This window comes from Gymnodraco acuticeps, unplaced genomic scaffold (genome assembly GCF_902827175.1).
Source record: "Gymnodraco acuticeps unplaced genomic scaffold, fGymAcu1.1, whole genome shotgun sequence".
Classification (NCBI taxonomy): domain Eukaryota; kingdom Metazoa; phylum Chordata; class Actinopteri; order Perciformes; family Bathydraconidae; genus Gymnodraco; species Gymnodraco acuticeps.
The window spans coordinates 3,734,466-3,749,370 of NW_022991375.1; the positions used below are offsets into that span (position 1 = coordinate 3,734,466).

General features: G+C 39.7%; 1 protein-coding gene across 1 annotated transcript in view; it reads right to left on the minus strand.

Moving 5' to 3' along the window:
* Positions 1–14,905, minus strand: part of si:ch211-193k19.2 (uncharacterized protein LOC100034574 homolog) — a 1,126,861-nt gene that overhangs the window by 461,822 nt on the left and 650,134 nt on the right. The gene's annotated exons all lie outside the window — the stretch shown is intronic.

A 14,905-nucleotide genomic window follows, 5' to 3' on the forward strand; every position in this document is an offset into this window, starting at 1 on the left:
CAATAGGATCAACAAAGAATGTATTTTTAGTCATGAACAAAAGGATCGGGACTTTCTGCATTGATTTAGTGGTGAAATAAACAGTGACACCTGGCAGTTAACACAACGTGTCGAAATGCAGCTTGTGAGTCTCACATCTTTTTTTGAGGAGTCCCAGGAAAACTATTTTCAGAATGAATGTGAAGATAATCAAGACATATGAACTTGGAATAATTGGCTGTTTTTAAATAACTACCATGCCTATTGCTTTAACTTTAACTAATGTAAAATTATCAAATGTTTGGGTAACAGTGTATTCTTCTAAGCAAAGAATTCAGCTGAATTTCAGCACCAGCGATATGTCCGTGAAGCCTCGTCTCTGTCCATGGTGCTGAACTGCAGCCGCTCTGCAGCTCGTCCTGTCTCCTGCTCCTGTTGATGTGTACATTAGCCCCTTACCTGTGCTCCCCCAAGGCAGAATATACACGTTTTCATTCTCGTCTCTGTGCACAAGGATTACCTCCTCCAGCCCCGAGGTCCACAAAACAGGCAATCATTGCAATAGTTTGCTACACAATTCATGGTATTGTTAAACAGGCGTAGGAGGAGAAAATGATGCTAGAGGGTAACTGTTCTACATGTGGTAAAAATACGATATCAGCTGAAATTGGATTTCAAAACAGTTGACATACAGTTTGACCGATTGGCAATTATATCACATGCACAATAACAATCAGTGTCAAGTGTTTGTTTCAAATCGCCGCAAATGAAAGTATAAATCGGAGTCTAATGTTTTCTTTTCCAATTCAAAATGAGGGTGAATATAGCGCAGGGCATAAAGATCACCTTGTTCTGATTATCGTGTGGATAGAGGCGTCACTCGCCCATGCCTTGGAGAGCAATTTTGCCTAAGTGATGAGAAAGTCAAAGCCAAAGTGCAACACAGGTGGCAGGATGCAGGTCTTCATTTTCAAATATTATATTGACAACAGTAAGATGTTTTGTGTCTTCCTACAAAGGATAATGTCAGCGTATGCAGTGCTATAAAAATGCATTAAAGCGTTTCCATTTTTAGAGATGAATGCAATCTCTAAGCTATTGGCTTACTTTTGGAAAATGGGCATTACAAAACAACCTTTGTATATTAAATACTCCCTTCCCCCGAGTCTTCATACAAGGTTTAAAGCATAGGGTTCATGGCCGAGCTGCGCCCCTTGCTTCTCAAACCACAGGTCATTTATCACGAGCTACAGCAGCTGCATGCCCAGAAAGAACTGAGTATATCCTTAGAGGATTGCTGGGATATCAAGGTCTCTCTCTCTTTCTCTCCATCTGACAAGCACATCCTTTATATGACCAATCCATGACCTACTTTTTGATGTGTGAAGTCAGGAAACCCTGTTTTCTGATGTATGTAACATAAACAACTGACTGGAGGAAGCAGGCAATGAGAGTGTGCCACTATACCAGCAAATGGAAGTATAGGAAGATCAAGAAACAGCTGTATTTAATGCACTTTGTATTCATCCATTATAAATGAATGACATACCGTATATATATCCTACTGATCTTTCAATAACCCTCCTTCCTTTCTATTCAGAGTTGTCCAGATGAAGAAGTGGGTCAAGTTTTCATCCCATCTGTTTGTTTCGCACTCGACAACAATCCCTTCCTGCTCAAAACATTCCTGGAACATCAAGACAGCAGAGGGTTAGCAATATGTTGTAAAGTACATGTAGGATACAGCCTCAAACAGCAAATTAAACCTAAATGAGACGTGAGAAAACTATAATTCAATTGGAAATGGAGAGTTTTGAATATTAATTTGTTAATAAGCACATTCTATGGTGTTTATTATTACAGCACCTACCAACATTTCCAGGTACAATCAAGTAAACCTCCAAATTGACACGGTTTGTTTATTTCTGATGTAGAAATCGTACGTGTCCAGCTAATGATTGTTGCAGATGCCCAAATGAAAATGTCCATTTCATTTCAGATTATGAATCATTCATTAAGCTTTCAATCATGGCTCTGCAATGTGCCTGTCCTCACTAAATGAGATGTCAAGCCAATATATCACCACTCATTTCAACATTTGTGGAGAGCACACAGTAAAATAATTATTCAGATGTCCATATTTGAGCAATCAGAGATGAACAAGGTATTTTCCCCAATTAAATGAGAATCGCGAAGGTGATTCCGGTTTTCAAATCTGGTGATAAATCAAGTCTTAATAACTATAGACCCATTTCTTTACTACCACCATTTTCAAAAATCTTGGAAAACTCCAGAGTAATTCCTCAGCAAATGTAATATACTATGCCCCAGCCAATATGGATTTCAGAAACATCACTCTACTTCTTCAGCAGTAATTGAACTGGTTGAAGAAATTACCAACAACATTGAGAAAAAAATTATTACAGCTGACCTTAAAAAGGCTTTTGATACGGTGAACCATATAGTGCTTATGGCATAAGGGGTCAAGCAAAAGAATGGGTTAAGAGTAGGGCAGCTCGATTATGGCAAAAATCATAATCTCGATTATTTGGGTCAATAATTAATATCACGATTATTAAAAACGATTGTCCATTGACTTTGAAAACATACATTTATTGGAGAAAAAAATGTGAACAGTATGTTTTTAACAGTTTATTACTCTGAACTTTAAGTATAATTCAACAGAAAAAAATAAATAATAATAATACAAAAAAAATAAAAAAGTAACAATAATGATAAAAAAATAATCGTTGCAAGCCATAATCGTAATTGCAATTAAAATACGATTAATTGAGCAGCCCTAGTTAAGAGTTATCTGATAAATAGGCTACAATATGTGGATATAGACGAGGCGAAATCAAACAAGCTTCCTATAACATGTGGAGTCCCTCAAGGATCAATTTTAGGTCCAAAACTGTTTCTGATTTATATTAATGACATTATCAACATTACATTACATTACATTGCATTTAACTGACACTTTTATCCAAAGCGACAATACAACAATAAGTGCATTCGACCAGGAAGATACAACCTTGAAGAAAACAGAATCATATAAGTACATCAGGTTTCATAGAGCCAACACATTTCAAGTGCTACTCAACTGGCTTTAGGTAAGCCAGTCCTTTATTAGTATATAAGTGCTTTGTTAGTAATTCTATCGCTCGAAGTGGAGTCGAAAGAGATGAGTTTTCAGTCTGCGCCGGAAGGTGTGTAAGCTTTCTGCTGTCCTGATGTCAATGGGGAGCTCATTCCACTATCTTGGAGCCAGGACAGCAAACCCACGTGTTTTTGCTGATGGGAACTTGGGTCCCCTTCGCAGTGCGGGTGCAGCGAGCTGTTTGGTTGATGCAGAGCGGAGTGCACGTGCTGTGGTGTACGGTTTAACCATGTCCTGGATGTAGGAAAGGCCAGATCCATTCGCAGCATGGTACGCAAGTACCATTGTCTTGAAGTGGATTCTAGCAGTTACCGGAAGCCAGTGGAGGGAGCGGAGGAGCGGAGTGGTGTGGGAGAATTTAGGAAGGTTGAAGACCAGACGAGCCGCTGCATTCTGGATGAGCTGCAGAGGTCGGATGGCACATGCAGGTAGACCAGCCAGGAGGGAGTTGCAGTAGTCTAGGCGTGAGATGACGAGAGCCTGGACCAGAACCTGCGTGGCTTTCTGGGTCAGGAGGGGACGTATCTTCCTGATGTTGTAAAGCGTGTATCTGCAGCAGCGGGTTGTAGCAGTGATGTTTGCAGTGAAGGACAGGTTGTTATCTAGGATCACACCCAGATTCCTTGCAGCCTGAGTCGGGGAAACAACAGAGGGGCCGATGTTGATAGTCAGGTCAAGAGTGGGACAATCTTTTCCCGGAAGGAAAAGCAGTTCAGTCTTGTCAAGGTTGAGCTTGAGTTGGTGAGCAGACATCCACAGATCTGTTCAAATTCATTTTATTTGCCGATGATACCCCCATTCTCTGCTCCCATCATAATCTTGGCGATCTTGTTAAAATTGTGAATGCGGAATTAGAAATACTATGTGTGAAGTAAAAACTTCTTTGCAGCAATGTTGAGCCAATCATGAAATGAGGGAAACTGGATTCGCCTTAGTCAATACACTGATATTTATTGAGAGACAAAACGGCCGGAGGATTAACAAAGCAACTCGCACTGTTTAATGCAAGCTGCCAAAATTAACTCTAAACACAAAAGACAGAAACATCTCTATATATCTTTTAAAGGAGGGGTCTAAACAGCCCGCCCTTTCCCCTAATCATTACCAGACACCAAGGACAAAGACTGCATATATTGCCCCTCCTTAAGTGCCCCAAGCCCCTCACCCACACAGAGAAAGAGTAGTCACTCATGTGAAGTTTCTCAGGTCAGCTAAGCATCAGACTAAAATATTCCTTTACACTATGTAACTGGTCTGCAGTTCATAAATTATCCCTTAGTGTGGCCAAAACTAATTACATGTTATTCAATACAAAGTGAGAGTAAAAATGACTGCATTATACGGATTTGCAATACCGAGATAGAAAAAGTTGGTGCATGTACATTTTTAGGACTGCTTGTTGACGAAAAACTAAACTGGAAGCACCATATCAATTATGTACAAACTAAACTGTCAAAAACAATAGGTATTTTGTATCATACTAAGAACATTCTGGAGGAACAAATACTCTTTATAACAGTCTATTTCTCCCTTACCTTTACTACTGCTCCGAAATATGGGGAAACACGTACTCAACAAATCTACAACAAATAATAACATCCCAAAAAAAAGTATTACGAATAGTCTGTGGTGTTGGTAAATATGAACATACAACTCCCATATTTAAAAAAACTCAATCTATTCAAATGTGTTATAGTAAAGCTTAAAACAGTACTGATTATGCACAACATTTACCATAACAAAATGCCTACTAACATTCAAAAGCAGTTCCAAACCACGGTCAGGAAATACCCAACTAGGCATCCTAACTGGCTGTGTAGCAAGCCCTATAGAACAACCATCAAATCACACAGCGTATCCGTAATCAGAGTTAGAACGTGGAATGGACTTCACCCAGACCTTTCAAGTATCACTTGTCATCAACAATTCAAATCTAAATTCAAAAAATGTATATTTGCAGATTACTCCAGCTAACAAATATTGGTTATTCCCAGAATCAATTAATTTTTTTAGAAATAATAACTTCTCAGCTGGTTTATTTATTTAATATTGTTTACATTACTTTTTATTTATTTTTTCCTTCTTATTTATTTTCATCGTTATGCGGTTGAATTATTATTTCAGCCCTGGAAATTGCCTTGTAATATTTGTATTGGTGTTATATGATTGCATGTGTGTACTTATACACCTGAACATGGTGCTTATGTATATTTTGTGTATGTGTGAAAGAAAGTCACTTGAAAATAAGTGTCCACAATGTTTATATGCATATATTATTATTTATTTGCCAAGTATATGTGTACATATATATATTTTTATATATAGTAATTTCGTTTTCAAAAAAGATAGTCAACTGCATGTGCAGAAAATGACCTTATATATATATGCATTTATTTATTTTTTCCCTAACTTCAATTTATTTTTTCCCTAGTCTTTCTTTATTTCTTTGTACTCCTTAATTTCTATACGTTTTGACACAATAATCCCAATGTTATATTAGGATGATTCACGGAAGGGCTACTTCCCATATGCTTCAGCCCTCCCGCTTCTACTAATTTAGTTTATCTTTGTGTGTATGAATTATACTTTTTTCTTTTCTGGATGAATTAGTCGAATAAATTAAAATAATTAAAATAATTAAAAAATAAAGAAAAGTTGTGCATTATGGTTGTAGATACAATGAACATGCTCAGTGGCATAGGAACTTTCACAAAGTGTTGAAGGGTTTATTGAATTACATATCAACGTGTTTTTTTCATATGTGTTGATTGACTTAGAAACCAATTAGAAACAAACTAATGACGACCAAGTTTTAAGCAACTGCGAAGCCACAATCAGTGCTGAAAAGACACACGAATGCATCATGAAATCCACGCGCATAAACACACACACACACACACACACACACACCCACAGAGCTGTCTGACATGTCCCTGTTTAATATAGATTAATGGGGTGGCCTAAGGACATCCCTCACCAAAACCCTGACAATAAGCCACAAGATGCTCTATGAATTTCAAATGTCAGGTATTCAGAACAGGATGAATGAAAGATTATGTTTCGAATGCTCTCATATTTCATAGCTCAGATGGTTGCGCTCACAGATTGAATATCCGTGTCCGTCTTTTGTGACTGGTTTGCAAAATGAGCAGAGAACTGAACAGTCTGATGGATAATGAATCAACTTTGTGTCGCTTTCATTGGAAACTCATTCTGTAAAAGTCTTTTTTCTTATGCCTACACCACTTTGCTGTTTTGATTAATATGTCCAGAGTGTGTGTGTGGGGAGGAGAGATGAAAAGGTTAGCCCATTTATCTAGCCATCCCATCACTAATTCACTATGGGCTCCATGTTGAGCTCTGTTTATATCTATAAGTCATCAAGGCTTAGTTTGATTTGGTATCACATTCCACATCCTTGAACATGAAATCTGCAGCATGAAAAGGCTTTCCTGTGATCACACACGCACTGAAGTAAAAGCTCGAATAGACTTTCATTTATCGCAGATCAACACCTTAGTTCAGAGCTATCTCACACATGGCTGATCTCAAAACTCCAACCCAAGGACATCAGAGTCCATCTCAAATTGGTGCAGACAAGTAACCCTACTATACAGCAGCGACATTTCATTATCAATCTCTGAGATGCTTCCTTGCCTTGTTCTTGACACGCTTGCCCTTCCAGTTACAGAGGCAGCTATTTGAATAATTGGTTTCTGAATCTGGAGTCACAGTCCCGCAAAATCCATGCATACCAACAAGTTAAAGAGCAATTCTTCAACTGGGCGTGTTCCATGCATGACGGTGGAAAATGCATGTTTTATGAGCTTGGAAACATGAAAACACTGCAGAATGTCAACTAGGAAATGTCCCCTTTGATAAGGAAGAAGGATGACTCTGAATGGCCTGTTGGATACTGAAACATCCCAATAAAAAAATGTTCCGTCTTGATCAAAGCAGTTTTTGCTACTCATTTCGTTCGGTATGCTGTGTGACACGGACCATGACAAAAACTTTACTTGTCAAACTTCTAGCAAAAGTCTTGAACAACTTTTGGATATCATGTAGTTTTCAATTTGACTGCAAACTGAGGTTATTTAAAGACTATGTTTATACAATGAACGTAGATCTAATACAGCGGATTTTTAACTATAAAGAACATATTTCCCAAACGGATAAATGCACAGGACAAGTGCAAAACCAACTCATTCAAACAACAAACACATTCAAATTAGGAAAGAACAGGAGTGGCGCATGTTGGAATGAAAAGCACGAAGGCGCCATATTACAGAAACTTCTTGAATTGCAAATCAGATCCTTTCTTAACTATTAGTTGTAACATTAATAGTTCGGTTTAGAATCTTATTTAGGTAAAAAGCCATTATGCTTGAACAGTCTTTACTGTAAGCCAGTGTTAATATCTTAAATTACAAAAGACCCACCTCTCAATCTTTGTTTTTTTACTCCACTTCATGATGGATATGGGCCAGTCTTTCTATTATGTATTTAAGATAAGGCAGTTTAACTTGCACACTCAGCCACCCAGATGTTTTCACTTAAACAGTCTAATCAGCCTGTTTAATTGAAAACACCTGTGGGTGGACCATGACTGTAGGGCTCTCTTAATTGAGGAAAAGAATGTCATGGTAAGATGTTATGTCCAGGAGGTCAGTTCCTTATGATAAAATAAACATGACTATAATGATCAAAAGGTGGGAGCTAATACTTCTCATACAAACTACATGCAATTCCATTTTTGTTCCAATGATAAACTAGCACGCTCATGTTAATAATAATCAAGCGTCTTTGAGCACTGGGAAAAGCGCTATCAAAATGAAATGTATTATTATTATTAATATGGTATTACATAAGTCAAGATCAGAGTCACCTTTACAAAAACACAAATACAATGAAATTGTTTGGAAACTAAATGTAGTCACAATGGCTAAGAAATAAACTATTTTGAGAAACTTATAAGTCAGGTGACCACATGTGGTAATGTGTGTCTAGACATGTTTTAGAGTCGTAGCAAACAAGCTAATGTTAGGTCCATTATATGGAGAATTGCTTAGCTTAACCATGTCTAGCAACAATTAACATAGTGTAGTGCCGAGAGATAGGGAGTCAGAGGCGGTGCAAGGAAGGTGCAAAAGGGTACTTTATTAAGGAGTAGAAAAGGACATATTGTCCGGCTGCAGTCCGGGAAGAAGAGAGAGAAGCCAGGAGGGCACACAACATATATAGAAAACACGTAACATGTCCGTGTGGAAACAAAACCCCAACACCATGTGTGAATTATGAACCCCAGTGTATTAATGAGTGGTCACTACACAAGCCCCCCCAGAATTCAAACATGGCAAAATAAATCCTCGCGTCCGTGGAGGAAGCACCACAGGGGCCGAGGAGGGGGGGGCCGCAGGAGAGGGTAGGGGCCCTAACGAGGGCGAGGGCACCCCCACCGGGCGACGTCCGGAACTGTCGAGGCGAGAGGGGGTCCAGGAGTGCGCCACCCAGGCGCCAATGAAAATGTGAGTGGCGTCTGGATATCCCCGGAAGGCAGGAGAGGCCAGACAGGTTCCGGAGCGCTCCACCCACGGGCCGATGGCAGCATGGGCGACGTCAGAAACCGTCGAGGCGAGACGGGGTCCAGGAGTGCAGCCGCACGCCCCGAAGAAACAAACCCACGAGGTAGCCATCGGGTTGCTGGTCGACCCAGCAGGTCGTGCATCGTCCCCCTGCTGGATGGAAGGTTGATGCGGGAATGGCGAGCAACGTCCCCAGCTCTTTTGCGGGGCGCGCACCGAGCCTCAGTCCGCGTGCCGGTGGCAGCCACGAACAATTCCAAAAAATCCCCGGCATTTCGAGAAAGAAACTTGAGTTCCTTTTGCCGTGTTCGGGTCCGTCCCGGAAAATTCTCGAGACTTGTCAGGGTCACCAGTGTAGTGCCGAGAGATAGGGAGTCAGAGGAAGGTGCAAAAGGGTATTTTATTAAGGAGTAGAAAAGGACATTTGTCCGGTTGCAGTCCGGGAAGAAGAGAGAGAAGCCAGGAGGGCACACAACATATATAGAAAACACGTAGGCCTAACATGGCCGTGTGGAAACAAAACCCCAACTGTAGTTCCATGTGTGAATTATGAACCCCAGTGTATTAATGAGTGGTCACTACAATAGTATATTAACTTCCAAGCATAGCTGAGTACAGTATATTATTAAACCATTATTACCTCAAGCCAAAACAAACATATGTAGTCACAGTTACAGTAACTTATACTCTATATTGCTGTTAAAGTTAGCTCCAGATGTGCAAGCGTTACTAACGTTAGCTTCAATAATTTTTTTCTTAGTTTTCACTTTTTTAGCTAACTTTAAAACAAAAAAAGCGTACAGTTTCAGGTCATTTGACAACACTTACCTCTGTTTAGAAGACATGACTCTTTAAAAACGTCTTTATCCATCTTGAATGAAAGTTATTCCGTGAACTGTACAATAAAGAATATTTCAGCACATCATCAGAGGTGCAGCGCTTTCCTTCTACTAATGAAGACGATCATCGGAAGTGACACTTCTCTTGTAGACTGCAGTGTTTTGGGAGCTAGCTTAGGAGCTAATTGTTGTCATTTATTTGTTAGCATGTTTAGCATGAGGTCCTGTCTAGAGGGGAGGGGTTGCACCAAACGGATATGTTCAATTTAGAAACGGTACTTCACATAATGCCTTTTGTTTTTTACATGTAGCCTAGGCTATTATTTGTTCACACATTGTATGAGAGAGTTGGAAGAAGTAGCCTACTCAAATTATTTACTTAAGAAAAAGTAGCAATACTGTAACAAATACTTAGTTACAAGTAAAAGTCCTGTATCAACATTGTACTTAAGTCAAAGTAAAAAAGTATTAGCATTAATAAATTACTTTAAGTGCCAAAAGCAGTCGTAATGCAAAATGACCATTTCAAGCACCAAATATAAACAAAAAAAAGTTATTAATGAAATGTTATTGGTGCATTTACTGTATGTGTCATCGCTTTAATGTTGCACAAGATTTGTAAAAGTAGGGGTTTACTTGAATTACTTGACATGCTACTGGGTAGCTTAACTCTATGATTATATATTAAAATGTGTGTTGATTTAAATATAAAGTAACTGCAAATAAAAAAGTACTCAAATTTAAAATAATGGAGTCAAAAGTAAAATATTTGCTTACAAAATGGAGTGGAGTGGAAGTATAAAGTAGTGTCATGTTAGAAATACTCAATTGAAGTAAAAGTAACTCAATGTTTTACCCAAGTACAGTACTTGAGTAAAATTATTACACCAATGTACAGTATGATAACATCACTCCAGACATTTGTTTGGTTTAAGAAACAGAGTTGCAACTTGGGAAACAAGTAACATTTAATTTTTTGTGCTGCAAATTGAATATGCTTAAATTCATGTTAGATACAAAAAGTATTTAAGTAATCTGGAAAGACAAAAGAGCAATACGTTTCGACCATATAGGGGTTCTCAGTGGGGCTGGTTTGTATCTCTTAGAAAAACAGATGCTTAGCTGTGTGACTCGAATGTAAATATCATTGCAAAAGTGTCAGATGCTGTGGTTAGTTTGCAGACGGACACATCAACCATAGCAAATCAAATTAGCTGCTACTCTGATGGCAACACAGCAGGGAGTACCAAGGAATCCCATAAAATGATCACTGCATGTTTCTGATGCAAAGGATGTCCTCTGCTGTGAACCCTAGAGAGATAATCTTGAATGGGCATGCTGCGTTTGTTCCGGTCAGAAGAGGTTATCATAGCCTTTTTTATTCCATTCTGAAATTAAATCAGGAATATGAGAAGACACTGTGTAAAGTAGGCCACTGCCTTCAAAAGCGCTTTGGCTGCGGCTGTGCTGTGGGAGGACACTATTTTGATTACTGTCAAGTCTTAGTAATAGCAAGAACTATGTATTACATAATCACACTTACAATGAATGTTTCCAACGTCAGCTACAGCACAGATGCTCTATAGCAAGGCTGATCATTTTAGCAGCAGTCCCACATGCCTGTCGGTTGAATATAACAAGATTAAAACAGAGTACAGGTTCAGAATGTGTGTATCAAGCACATAACATACAAAGATAAATGGATATTTTCCTTAAAGGTGTACAATTGAGTTGTGAGAAAAAAAATGTATTCACCATGGATGTCTGATTTTCATGTTTTGATTCCTCTTGCAGAAAGAATTGCTTTCACTAAACCATCCTCACTGTATACTGCACCCAACATAAAACAATGAAAAATATCAACATATCAACATACCAACATTTTAGTGGAATTAATAATACATAAAGACAACCACTGTCTCGCTGCTGTGTTGTTTTGTGATTTTAGGGATGACACCATTTCATAAACTTGTTCTCTACACAGTTTTCAGACATGCCTAGAGGTGGCCAGACAAGATGGAGCTAGTCTATGGACTACAGGAACCTCAGATTTAGTGATGGTTGTTCTAAAGTAGGAAGTGACAATTATGTCAATGTGTCGTCTCTTTTTTAGTGGTCGGATGTCAGATCGTCAGCTTGATAATTAGGGCCCGGGGTGGAGAAAGAGCTGGGTAAACGAGCTAGTGGAAAAAAACTGAAGTCACGCTATTGCACATTAGCCCCAAACTATTAATAAAAAATGTCACTCTAATTAGTGGGTATGAAGAGATATGTACACACATAAGCAAGCACAAGTATGCTGACTTACACAGACGAACATGCTCACATTGCTTGACTCTCAAACAAAAAGAGTTCAAAGGAGACATTTAGGGGAAATGAGGTTGCACAAAAGAAGAGACAAAGAAAATGAATCTCTAGGAATTCCTGTGGGTCGAGTTAATGACAGGCGTTGATGCATGTGCACGTGCCTCCCCACACCGCACATGCTCGGAGATGGAAGGGGTTGACAGCAGCTTTACCAAGACCTCCCACCTCAACTCACCCCCCTAGCATTAATTATACACATCCCCTTTCCATCCGCTAAGACAAAAAGGGTGTGCACTCTTAAGATGTTAAAAGCCACTGGATGATTTATATATGTGTGAGCCGGTTGGTGTGACTCTCCGTGATAGAGATGGCCCCACATGCTAAATGAAGAGCACTTGGTAATATAGTTTATATTTCTCTCCACTGGTGATTGTACTAATGGACAACAGGAGATGTCCAGCCTCTCCAACATGTGTATTGATCAGTGATTGCTTGTGGAATGCTGACGGTGGCATCCTAATGGCTCTGCAATGTGAAATGTTGTGTGCAGTGTCAAGTCCATGTGCACTTGTGCAGAAAAACAGCTCAGTACTGGATTTTTGTGTGTGTTGTTTTCAAATCCGGGACAGTCTAATGATCGGAAAAGGGACTGCTTTCTCACAAAGCCCGGCCTCATAGAGCTGTACTCACATTTAGGTAGTCATCGTGATGCCAGACTACAGTGAACAGGAGTATTCACAGGAGTATTTTAAATGTTGTCATCACCTGAGTTTTGTTTTAAGCAATGTTAGCTGCTCACAAATACTTCTTTTGATGCCTCTAACATCTTTCCTATAATTCCTTGTTGAAGCTCAGGGCAGGCATGTTGTTCACATCAGAAGTTTGAAGTATTAATAGTATATTCATCTTTGTTGAGGAGGTGCTTTAGTATGACAAGTTTGTCTCCCATAGAAAGGAAGAGATATATCTGTTCATGCAAACACGTTCAAAAATAGAAGACATGTTATATGTATGTATTATTATACCCTCTCATATATTCATAGAAAATGATAAGAACGCATACAGACAAACGCACAAGCATGAACACATAGTGGCACACAGGCCTACATACTAACACACACACACACACACACACACACACACATATATATTGACCATAATTGAAAAAGACAAGCTCACATAGATAAACACAAAGTAAATTGTGCATTCACACTCCTCAAGACAGCCTTATATTTTATATTATGTCATACAAACCATGAAATGAAAATGGGTAATATCAATTACGATTATGAAGCCCCATTCACTCAAATATTTAAACAAATAATATTCAGAGAAACCAGAACACTATGTTCAGTTTTATAATAGACCTACTGATGCTAGAGCACATTATTCAAGCAGTAAGGGAACACGCACAAATATTTTTGCAGGCAGATAGCTTAACAAGTAAAACCATGAAAGATAGATGAGGTAGTCAGTGCTTTATTCAGATTTGATAGCCAGGCTTACCCACCCAACACAACAAGCCACAAGCTGACAGTCCCAGAAATAATGAGCTTGAAGGAGCATCTGTGATGGCAGAGGTGGGTGTGTGTGTGTGTGTGTGTGTGTGTGTGTGTGTGTGTGTGTGTGTGTGTGTGTGTGTGTGTGTGTGTGTGTGTGTGTGTGTGTGTGTGTGTGTGTGTGTGTGTGTGTGTGTGTGTGTGTGTGTGTGTGTGTGTGTGTGTACATTATGCTGGACAGAGGCTAGAGAAGCTGTGTTACGGTGCGACAGGCGGACAGCTGTTGTCTCTTCTGCCTCGTCTTTTCATGTGCTGTACCAAAAGATGAGAAAGACGTTCAGCAATACAGACAACTGACTCATCTACATATAAATATACACATGTGCACACATCTTGAACTGTATGTGTGAAACTGCTTCAAAGTACTCTGGCCCACCCAATTAAGTGCACAAACAAACTAGTCACCTCGACATTTCCTCGAGCACCCTCTCAAAATATAAACATTATCATGCAAGCATACACCTGTTGAGCTTTCCGTTGCGTGTGTGCGTGCGTGGCCCCAGGTGCCCTTTAAGCCCCCGTCCCCCAGTGTGCCAGTCAGCCAGGCATCCGATCAGCTGATGTGGCCGGATCGATAAGCAGGCAGGCAGACTCTCTTCATTAGGAGTCCCCGGGGCCAGGCCACCTGCCACTCACTCACTGGCTCCTCTCTGCCAGAAGCTTCATAAAGTCTGCCTTTGGCTCCCTCCACTCAATAGATTTTGTGTCGCCATGTTTTTTCTTGCATCTTCTGTGGGTTTCACTTCACCGAAGCATGTTTGTAGAGAAAGGAAACTACACACTGTACCTGCAGCACCACTGTTGTTCTGGCATCCAGGGGAAGATCAGCAGGCAGCCCAGAGATTAATATGATGAAGCGCTCTGAGTTTCATGCTATTCAGATTCAGAAACCACACAACATAGTGAATAACTTAATCCATTCTAAAGTAACAAAATGTCTTAGACTCATGTGAGGTCATTTCACATGCAATGCAGTAGTTTCAAACGAAGAGAAACATTTTAACATTTACAAAACCGAAAGGAAAGTTACTCATTTGAATAATGGGTGAAAAGCATTGTTGTTGTGTACTGTCTCTTTCTGTTATGTGGTTTAAATCTACGGAAACAAATCAATTATGAATGTGCAAAGTGGATTGTATTTGTTTTGAGGCAAAGCATGACACACACCAAAAGAACAGCGACTACATTTTGCACGCAGTTTGTTTAAGAAATCTAAAATGCTTAAGGCAAATCAGTAGTTAATCAAAGCGCTGCTGTGGGAAGCAGTTTGGAAGTAACCTAGCCAACAGTGCTGGCACATTCTGCTTCCCCCCCTTCAAAATCACACAAAGGTCTAATAGCTGTGGCACTTGAGCTCGATGAAAGCAGGGTGATGAAAGCAGAGTTAGGCAGTAAGAGGAGTTGGCCCTGCTCACTGCCACTCCTCCACATGTCTGCAGGTTCATTACCAGAGAGCGGGCTCAATGAGCACAGTCC